The sequence below is a fragment of the Capsicum annuum genome, chromosome 7, assembly GCF_002878395.1.
Source record: "Capsicum annuum cultivar UCD-10X-F1 chromosome 7, UCD10Xv1.1, whole genome shotgun sequence".
Lineage (NCBI taxonomy): Eukaryota > Viridiplantae > Streptophyta > Magnoliopsida > Solanales > Solanaceae > Capsicum > Capsicum annuum.
Genome location: NC_061117.1, coordinates 146,897,515 through 146,909,590, shown reverse-complemented (window position 1 = coordinate 146,909,590; position 12,076 = coordinate 146,897,515).

Sequence of the window (12,076 nt, the reverse complement as noted above, 5' to 3'; positions counted from 1 at the left end):
TTTTTCCTAAAATATATTAGCTTTAAAAAAAAAAAGTATTTTTATTAATTTTGACTATCAAATTCAAAAGCTGTTTTTTTGTAAAATTGAATTAAAAAAATAGAGTTTTATTTTTCTTCCAAGTCAATTCTTCTTAGCTAAAAATGGACTATATGAATTTGAATGAAGTAGTGTATTTTAAAAAAATAGAATAAAAAATCTCTTAAATCAAGTGTAATATTTTCATAAAATTGACCTTTTTGCACAGTAAGCCGTCACACTCGCCCCACCTCAACTTTCATGTTATTTTAAATACTACATTAAATTTCACATCATTTTTAAAATGTCATATAAGAAATTAAATATTAGAAAAATGAAAAATTTAAATTGAAAATTAAAAAAAAAATTAAAATGATAGTGGCCGTCGACTCTCTCTTCTCCATCTCGCTTTTCTCTATCTTCTCTCTTCTTCATCTTTTCACTCTCTCTTCTTCATCTCCACCACCGCTATCGGTGTGACAGCCACCCGCGAGCTTACCCCATAAAAAATCCCCAAAAGTTGTTGAGCCAAATGCCAACAATTTACAATTGAATGTTGCGCCACCAATTGTGAATTCCGGCGAAGGCAACGCTGCCGCGTCTAACTGGCAAATCGAAAAAGTTCCACACTAGAAGGGGCGCCTTCTCACGGGGAACAAAACCCACCAAAAAGCTCCAAAATTTTGTGGGTCAAATGTCATTAATTTTGGTTCGTTTGCTGCGCCAAAGATCAGACTAATTTGGCGTTAATGGTGTTGTGGCCATGGCAGCCTTGGCCACAGATCAATTTATTTTTTAGAATCTAATTATCAGTCATTGGTCTAATGCTTGTTGATTTTTGCAACATGCTTGTAGAGATTTCTTTTGTTGATATTGACCTAAAATTTTAGCCGAGACATGTTTCATTAGTATAGATAGAGAACTTAAGTTGGTATCAACAAAGTAAGACTGCACTCTTTGCAGCTGTGTCATCTGTATATTTTTCGAAGAAGTAGAATACCTCCTAGTGACATTATGGCTGTCTTTTATTGTGTTTTACTTTTGTTTAACAATTTCTATCATTGATAATGGCTTAGTATTCATCTATTAAAATGTAATATTTTGGGGAAAAAAAGAATAAAGAGCCAACACCAGATTGGTTGTGTCAATGGCGGGGGGACTTATTTTAAAATTATTTTTTAATTATTTTAATATAACAACAACAACAACAACAAACCTACTGTATTTCCATAAAGTAGTGTCTGGGGAGGGTAAGATATACGCAGTCTATACCACTACCTCCGGAGAAGTAGCAAGGCTGTTTCCGATAGACCCCCGGCTCAAGACAATGAGTAATAAACAAAATTCATAGTAAAAATATGAAATAAGATGGAACAACAGAAACAAGACACCCATAAAGTAATACCCTACACTAACGAACCAAAGGCACCCCCACCCTCATACCCCCTACCCCGACGATCTCCTAATTACTAACTATGCCTCTCCCACATGCACTAGCCTTCTATCCTAATTCTCATCCTCCAAATCTTCTTATTTAAGGTCATGTCCTCAGTAAGCTGTAACTACTCCATGTCACGTCTAATCATCTCTCTCTGATATTTCTTCGGCTTGCCCCAACCCCTCCTGAAACCATTCAAAGCTAACCTCTCACATCTATAAACTGGGGCATCCGTGTCCCTCCTCATCACATGTCCGAACCATCTCAACTGAACTTTCCATATTTTGTCCTCCACCGAAGCCACACCAACCTTCTCATGGATAGTCTCGTTCCTAACCCTATCACCCCTAGTAAGAACACACATCCAACGCAACATCCATAATTTTAATATAAAATTAATCAAAATATACCCTCACTCGCACTCCAGGCGTGTTCCTACACGCGTTTCATCCTAGTCATTTTAATGCCACAGAGGTCCAGTCAACGATCAAAGAGTTTAAAATATTTCTTTTTAAGGGTTCAAGGGTCCAGATGACAAACATATAAGTAGGAGTATCCACATTAAAAAGCGGACATAGTACAAAGGTCCATCGAACCATTTTACCTTTTTTTAAATAAAAATAAAAGTAAATTACTAATTGATGCCCAACACACACCTAAGTAAAGTGTAACGTGTTACATTTTCCTTTCCACATCAACAATTTGTGCATAATAGTTATACATTAGAATAATTTAGGTGTTCAATAGGTAACAATCTTAGTTGAGGGGTCTAAGTGAAATTTCAAAACAAGTTTAAGGGGCTATTAATGACTTTAGCCTAATGTGATTTACCCAAATTCTCCCTTTCTTATTTCACCATACATCACCAATTCAATAAATTTTTTTAAGGGGTGGGTCCAGCTATATTATTTGTTATGGGGTTGTATCGTTTTTCAAGGTGTTGTACAAACTCTTCGAACGTGGCCCCACTAAATTTCTCATGCTATCAATTATAGTAAAAACTTATCTATATTCACTGTCTACATCAAATTAATATAATTTATCATAATTAAGTAATACTAGTTAACCCGTACGTGCCTCACACATATAACGTTTGATTATTTAAAATTAATAATTTTATCTATTGTGGAGATTTTTAATAGAGTTTAAAAGTTTAAATCAGTTTTCAAAAATCTTTCACACTTTAATATAATAATATAAACATAAACATATGCACATATATTTTACCACTCGAAGTTCCAAGTGGTTAATGGATCGTCATTTTTGTGTTTGCCATATAGTTCCATTTTCCCTTGTTACCACATGTTAAGAGAGACGTATCAATTTGAATCATATTTGTGTTACGGTTATTTTTTTCTATATATATTAAAAATCTTTCCATATTATTAAAGTTAAATTTTAAAAAAATCATTGATTACATTCTTATTACATGCTTAAAACTTTTAAAAATCTGATACTTCTTAAATTTTTCTTATTCTAACAATTTTATATTTATTTCTAGATTTTTCAAATCTTCTTAAAATCAAATTTAGTTGATTTAGAATTCTTAAACTAATGAAAAAAATATTAGTTATCATTAATTTTGATGACTTCTAATAAGAAAAGATTTTTATTATAAATATATTTAATTAATTTCAACTCTTAAATTAGGAAAAAATAGTGATGACTTCTACTAAAGAAAGATTTTAACAAAAATATATATAATTAATTTTGAACTCTTAAATATTAGGAAAAAATAGTGAAAAGATGATTTTGTCTAAAGCAAAGACTTTTAATGAAGGACAAAAAAGTTCAAACAATATTCCTAAGACCCTTCATACTTTTAATATATTATATATAAATATTTAAATAAAATACATGTTACTTAATTAAGATTAAGTAGAACAAATTCAAAATTCAAACACATGTCATGCCATGAAAATAAAAAAATATTTATTTTGCTTGAAATTTTTAAATGTGGAGTTGGAGTTGCGTTTGGTCAAAATATTTGGAGTTAATATTTAAAATTTAAATATATATTTAAAAATTTTTTTTAAAAAAATTGAACATGCAATATAATTTAAATGAGGGTATTTTATGAAAATTAAAAAAATTAGATTTTTTTAAAAACAAAATTTAAAAGGCAAAAAAGTGAAAACACCTTCAAAATCCCAAATACAACTTCGTATTTGATATTTTTATGGCCAAACAAGAAATTCAGAATAAAGTAAATACGTATTCCGGAATAAGGTGAACAATATTCATGTCCAAATGGATGTAAGTTTAGTAGAAAATGGTTGGCCATTAATACTGTTTTTAATGATACTAAATAATTAGATATCATTAAATATTCAAAATAAGAAGATATGTCATATAATTAAATTAGTCCTAAAAGACTAATCTATATAATATATTAAAAGTGTGAGGGCCTTTAAAAAAGTGATTTGAACTTCTTTTCCTTCATTAAATGTCTCTACTTTAGAGAAAATCATTTTTTTTTTAATTATTAATCATTATTTTTATATTTATGACTTTAAAATTAATTAAAATTATTAATATTAAATCTTAACATATTTGTAATAGGTAACTAAGAACTCTTATAATACATTAAAATCAACTAAAATATTACTTATTTAAGTTTTCCTTTTATAAATTAAAAACTCAAAAACCCCATCTCCCTATAAAAGCTTTTTGTCATTCACCAAAAAAAAAAAAGAACTTTTTTATACAAAAGTTTTTCCATTCAATATGATATTAGATGGCCAATATATTGACAGTAGCGACACACGGTTCCCTTTGCTCATTTTCCCCGGTTCTTAATTCTTCTTCCAACTTTTATTTGCTTATTTTCTATGTTTAAAATTTTTTCATGCTATGATTTGATTATTGAATCATATTTGCTTTTCTTGTGCTTCTATTTATAAATGTCCACTTTAATGTTTTCAATAGTTTTTCTGAAAATCAGGTTATGTTTTGCTTAATATTTTATAGGAACATTATTGATGGATGAAACAAAAGTCGGGTTAGGGATATTTACTCAATATCATAGTTGATATAATGTCAATATGAATGATGAATTTACTATGACGAGGAACCATGTAAGCACCATACATGATGTGGCCATAACATGTGTTCGTTCGGTGGATTGTTTGAGATACCAATTTATATTGTTGCTCGAATGAAAAGAAATAAATATTTAATTTGATGGCGGATAATAATTTTGGTGCCAAATTTATTATGACGAGGAATGATGGAAGCATCGTACTTCATGCGATTGTAACTCTCGAGTGTTACTGTAAGTATACTTTCCAACGGCCTTATTATGAACTATTATTATATATATCTGAATTTCATTTTGGTTAAATGCCTCATTGACTTAATAGTTCAAGGAAAACCCTAATCGTGTTTAATTACGTATGCTTTTATGACATGAAAGTCTTGCAAAATTCCTTTTGACACTGGATCAGGGAATAGATTCTTTAGCGATATAAAAGTTGGAGGTGTTGTTATAAAGCAGCAGGTGAGCACCATCTTGTTACTTTGCAGCTGGAGTTCTAGATATGTTTTCAATTACATGTTGAATAAATCTATTAGAATAGGTTTTCACTGAGGTAACTAGAGAGGGATACCTCACATTCTTGCGTGCACGATTTAGTGGAATATTAGGACTTGAATTTTAGGGCTCGGCCTCAAAGAATATTACACCACTCTGGTAAATTATATCTGTTCATATGGGCTCATAGTTGGTAAATTTTTAAGACACTGGGTGTGTGTGCCCGTGCTGTCATTGGTCAGGTTCTACTCCTTCTTTGTTGCAAAGATGACAATGCTAACTATGCATAAGAGGCTCCTCGCCATTCTAAGTTTCAGTTCCCTAGCCGACAAAAGATCATTGTCAGCAGAAGATGGTATGTCTTTCATCTCAAGAATCATCATTATTGCTATGTCAATATGCTATTTTTGGGAGCTTAATATTTTTGGGTACTAAAAATAGTCGAGTTATGGATGATGTGTTGATGTCATTATTTTATTATGATAATTATACAGTTTTGTAGAATTAACTTGTATGATTTTGGTATTTTTAAAACCTTAGAAGTTCATACTAGAGAGCTCACACAGACTCCCAATGCCCTTTTTTTGTATTGTAGACCCAAAGTTGGGTGACTTTATTAAAACATTATTAAGAGGAGATAAATTCTTTTCTTTTGTTGGGAACAAGATATTCCAAGCAAAATTAGTAATTCCATTCCATCTCTATGATATAAATGGTGGGATAAATAATTCCAATACTAACTAATCCTCAAACCAAATATAGGATAAAATAATCCTACATTTTATCCAAGGACTATTCTAACTTATACCTCACACCAAATGACACCTTATGGTTCTGCTTCCTTCCAGAACTTTTAAAATGCCTTGAAACCTAGCTTTCTCTACTTACTTTAGTGTTAATTTTACAAGTTACATGAACCTATTTAATGATAGATACTTAATAAGAAAGTTCTATTCGTTGTTTGTTGTTATAGTTTTTTATTAGCATCTTTTTGTTATTGGTTTTATGGTTGTAATAGTTTTATGCATTTTTTATAGCATTTTTAGCAAGCCAAATATTGCAAAAGCCAAGCAATATTAGTAGCTTTATGGCTGCTGTTGTCAGTTCTTTGTGGGCAGAGGCGTGTACAGTATCACTAAAACTGAAAACATCCATAGTATTACATAAACACCAATTGCTTACCCTTAAATCAATATAGTTGAATTTATTAATGTGGCTCAAGGACATGCAGATTGGATGACCAAACTATAGTATTGTTAATGTTGAACATTGCTTATTAGACGTGATTATATGTACCATATTTCCTCTAAAATAAATATGCAACATACATGTAACTATTTTCTTCCCTTTCTTCTCTAAATACTCATAACATAACATGAAGTTGCATTATGTCCTGTCTAATCACCTCTCTGTAATACTTCTTCGGCCTGCCTCCACTCTATCAGAACCAAACTATTAAATTTTATGCTTTCGAACTACATAATCTAACAACTCTCTAAGTAACCAACCATAAGTAGTTAGGCTCCCATGTTCATCCATGTGCTATGTATGCCATTCTCAATAGTAAGTATACATATCCAATAGCTAAAAATGTTGTCAAATAGTCTATGAAATAATAAGCAAGAAGTATTTGTACATCATTTGATCTTCATAGTAATTTTAACTATGTTTTATTTCAGAGCTATCAGTGATCAATATCAAATTATGTAGTATGTTTTGCAGTGGCTGCCAATGTTTTGTCAGACAAAAAGGTAAAACAAGAGGTGCATGACGAGGTAACATTTATCTCACAGCTAGAGGTCTTATTGACATATGAATTTGATATCTTTTTTACTCATACTTGTGTTTAATTGTTTTTATTATTAGTATACATTTATTTGTATATCAAAGAGCTGGAAATAACCTCAGGTCCGACTATATGCTACCCTCTCCAAACTCCACATGTTGGATTACACTGAATTGTTATTGTTGTCGTAGGGTTAAAAATTGTTGCTGATTGTAACTTAACACTATTTGGCCAAATTTGGAAACTGAAAGACGTGATGAGGACACTTGAATGGATAAGTCATGGATGTTGTATCGAGAAGCAACTCAACATTACTCAATACTTCCAAGTAGCCGAATAGATGCACCAGAAGTTTTTTTTATGTCAAATGGAGGAGCATAAATCTGATGAACTACTTGGTTGTGTGCTCAATCTTGTTTGCAATATTTATTTTTTAAAATTATTTTCTGTGAAGCATTATTGACTAAAACAGGACAATAGGCGTACATTCTACCATTTAAATAAATTATGAATATTATATTATGATATTAGTAATATTATTGAAAGATCAAGTTTTGTCATTTTATTATTATTTTTTAATTAATTGGTTGATTAATTGTCCTATATATCAAAAAATAAATAATTTGATTAATTTAATCGATAAACAGTGGCGGGGCCAGAAATTCAGCGAAGGATATGTAAATTTTATTCACAGTTATGTTAAGAGTGTGTAAAATTAAATATACACTCATTATGATTAATATTTAACCTCTATTCACCACATAATTTTCTGACGAAGGGTGTGCATCAGACCACCCTTCATCGAAGATGACTCCGCCCCTGTCGATAAGTTTACTTGGCACTAAGAGAGTCCGAATTCTAGATCCGCCTCTGGATGAAGGTATATGTTAGCCATTTTTAAATGAAAATTATATCAACTCTAATTCACAAAATTGAGGGATATATCTAAATTGAGGGATATATGTAATCATTTTTCCTAAAATATAAATATATATGTTGTAAAAGATCTACTTTATAATTATAAAACAAAAAAATTGTACTAATGGACATAATTTCTGAGATATGAAGATCAACCTTTTAATTTATTTTTTTCCTTCAAATTATTTTTTAATTATATTTATAATATTTAAAATAAGAAGTCCTAAACTATATGATAAGAGGCATTAGGAGAATTAGTAATTAAGTAGTCCTATATCATATGCATGGTAAGGGATCTGGAGTTCACTTATTCTTATGTATTTCATCACATCAAAAGCAGATCTAAGAGAGTCTCCAGCAATAACCTATGATGAAGTAGAGATAAGTGTATTTGTAGATTGAGTCTTTTAAGTTGCAGAACTTTGTGAAAAGAAGACATATATGCAAATCGTTAGCTAATTATGACTTGGAATTAATTGCAATATGGAAAAGTCTTAATCTAAATATTTATATTCTTAAGTTATTTGTTAATACCTTTTACGTGCAATGCATTTGTTATGCAAATTGGTGAGTCAGTATCTATTAATGGAGTTGTTTTTCAAAAGAAGACCAACAAAATAATGGAGGAGGCAAATGAGGAAGAGTTATGCGGTGGTTTAACTGCCTCAATAAGGATGTTTAGATGCTCACACGCTGGTGCAGTATTGAATTCACTTTCCAAGCTAAGAAAAATTGAAATTATTAGGTGTAACATTAATGCTATATCTTAAATTTTATAATTCGTTCTACATTGTGGATATTGTACGAGTATTATATTTGCATTTTTGATTGATATATGATATCCGATAGACCAATTAAGAAGTTGAGTTCCTCTATGTTTAATGGAGCCATATAAATTAATGTGTTACATAACTTTCAAAAAAATAATTCTAGACTTAGTTATTTTTGTAGGGTTTAATTAGCTAGTAGTTTATTTGTCCATTTTATTTTATGTTAATTAGTTAATAAAATAGTTATTAGTTAGTTCTTTAAATAATATAACTATGAGTTTCCTTTTGATATTGATGATGAATTTTTATTCATTTAAATTAGGTAGAAACAAAAGAAATAGTTGAAATTAAAAAATCATGCAAAATTTATTTATGATTCTTGAAAAGCAGAATAGTGACTTTTCATTTATGTAATTTAAAGAACTAAATCTAGGAAACATAGCATCTTAAGATACATGAATGACTCAACTCTTATTTACTAATCAAACGGTCCGTAACATGTTCAAGATGTATAATCTTTTAAATGTCTTCAATTTTGATAAAAATATAGAATCCTGATGATAAAAATAACTCTCTGTTAAAAATAGAATATTTTTTACATTAGAGAATAAGTAGAATAACTAAATACTATTTTGAGTATCTAAACGCCAGTTATCATTAATTTGGATCATCCCAATTTATAGAAAAACACTAAATAGTATAATTTTAAACAAGAAATATATTTTTGGCTACAACTAATTTTTCTCCTTAATTATTAGTATAACAGTGATTTATCATGTTCCTCTTTAATTAACTATACTTTTTTATATATATTTATTGTTTAAATATTTTTTTTAAAAATATATCACTACCATATATGCTTCAAGAAGAGAAACATGAATTTACGTGAACCTAGTGATCCCCACTAAGATACACCCCTATTCCCAAGCCTCCCTTTCTAGGTCAAAATTTGATCATTGCACCAAAATTTTGACATCAACAGTGCTATTAACCTTGACCATCTTGCACTGCAAAATAGCTAATAAAACTCTTCTATTGTTGTCACAAATCAAAAGTTGTTGCTAAGGTTAATACCTGTAAGAATTCTCTTCTTCAAATGAGAAACATGAAATATCAAGTGAATTTGTGAACTTAGAGAAAGCTCTAAATGGCACACCACTATGTACCGCCTTTTGCAATACTCTGTACGGTAACACCTCTAGTATTGATTATTGACGTTTTTAATTATTTACCACTTCTAATAGTTGCTTATTGATATTCGTGGACTGCGGGAGTGGTTAACAAGATTTTTGAGGTAGTTGATTGAGTATTAAGAGAGTTTTTCATTTTGAAAGATTTTGAAATTAGTTTGGTTGACTTCTATCAACATTTGAAGATTTTGAGGTCATTTGAGAATTTCATAATTCTGTTAGCTTCGAAAAGTTATTTTTGAATTAGTGGAATCTTTGGTTCAAGTTTTGACACATTTATTTGGTTTTGAGTAGTTAGTTGGAAAGTTGAAAGTTATGACCTAGAATTGACTTTGATCAACACCCGTTGATAGCGACCTTAGTTTGATGTTTTAATGATTCCATTGAATCTAAAATGTTGATTTTTTATCTAGTAGCATAGGCGGGTTGTGTTTGTTGCATTCCAAATGAGTTCCAAGTATTTCAAGTTTACAAAATTGGTTGTTATTGTTGTCTATTGTTGTATATGGTTCAATCACATGTGCCACCCTTGGCCCGCACCTTTGGAGTCACTTTTGCGGGTCTTGATCAGCTAGACTTTCACCTTTTCTATGGAGCCATATCCGCATTGTGGAGCTGCAACTGCAAAAATTCTCTGTACTTTTGAGCTTCATCCTGCTAGGCTCGCATTTTCGAGGATCCATTTGGTCATCGACCTTCGCTGTTGTGGAGGAATACTTCTCCTATGATAATTCTTCCATGATTGCAGTATTATTGTCACTTAAACAATGACTTTTTCCTTTTTTCATTCTATTCTCTAGATCTTAATTTTGTAGCTTGAGGACTTGATTCTGGGAGATTCAAAAGATGTTTTTCAATGATTTTTTTTGGGTAGTACCCCTATACTATTTTTACATATTTCCCAATGATTATTTCATGATTTCATCTTCAGATCTTGGGTTTGCAACTTGTAACTTTAGTTTTTTTTGGTAAAGTTTAAAAATAGTATTTTGATGATTAAAGATCAATTTTAACTAAAATTTTGATGAAATTTTAGATTTGAATTCCTTAAGTTACAAGTAACTTGATTTTCAAATAAAATATCAATTTACCTTGGGGCCCAGGATTGATTTTTGAATTGACTTTTTGATCAGGAATAGTAATATAATAATATGGATATCATTCGTCTCGTATTCATGTATAGAAATTGTTCTTGATTTATTGGGAGAGTTACGAAGCTATTCCAAAAGGAAAGTTTGGAGTGACTGTTGGTGGCTTGTAGTTCGGCTTCAACATAGGTCATGACTTACCTTTCTTCAGGTTTTGCATGGATGGAGAATTATCCTGTAAAGCATGCTATGGGTGAAGAATTAGTGAAAATATTAAGAAATGAGATGGATTATTATTATGATGCTGAAATTGGGGCTTTTATCTTCTAAGTGATATGAGATTTGAATTGCTGCCTTGATATTGAGTCTTGTAGCCTGCGTTAGTGAATTGAATGATATCTTGAGATTTTGTACATATTTTTTGTATTAAGATTCATCCTACCATTTTTATCATGCATATTCATTTATCTCATTGATCACTAGATTGTACCATCGAAAACATGATTTTTTTAAGGAAAATAAATCATCTTTTATTGAATTGGTCCAAGGTAGGAAGTCGTTCGATGAAATATGATACCTTCTATTGATTTAGTTTTAGGTAGGATTTTGGGTGGGGTATATGAAAATCATGAGTCTTTATCACCTAACATTATACCACTGTAGACGGGATGTATATGGGTAGTTATTTCCCATTGCATATCATTACCTATCACCGCATTGCATAATCCTTTACTTATTGTTGTGTTTTAAGGTAATTATTTTATGATCATATATATGGAACTGTCGATTTATCTTGGTATGATTTCACCATTACCGTATCTACTTGAGCTTAGTCATCCTATGATACCTATTGAGTATTAGTGGTTATACTCACAGTTGCTTTTCAACATCCTTTTGATGCAGATCCTAGTGTGAGTTATCTGTACGATAATTGATCATGCAAAGGTACTGTTTTTGATGATTTGGTGAGCTCATATTTTGGAGATTGTCTAAGCTTCTTTATCTTTTATTTTTATCTTATTTACTTCTTGGACAACTTTGCATTTTTTTTAGGTATCGCTCTTGTACTTATGACAATTGAGTCTTGGATTCTTGATGGACTATTTTACTTCAGTTTGAGTATGTTCAAATTATTATTAGTTAAACATATTGATGTTTTACTATGCCTCTATTTAAAATTGATTGTGTTTGTTTAGTCTAACTTACCTACTATGGTTGTGTTAGAGTAGGTGCCATCATAACCTTAGCTATTTTACATCACGACAAGTTGGCATCAAAATGTTTGTTTCACTAGTCTCACGAGTACAAGAGCTAGAGTCTAGTAGAATCTTGTGGA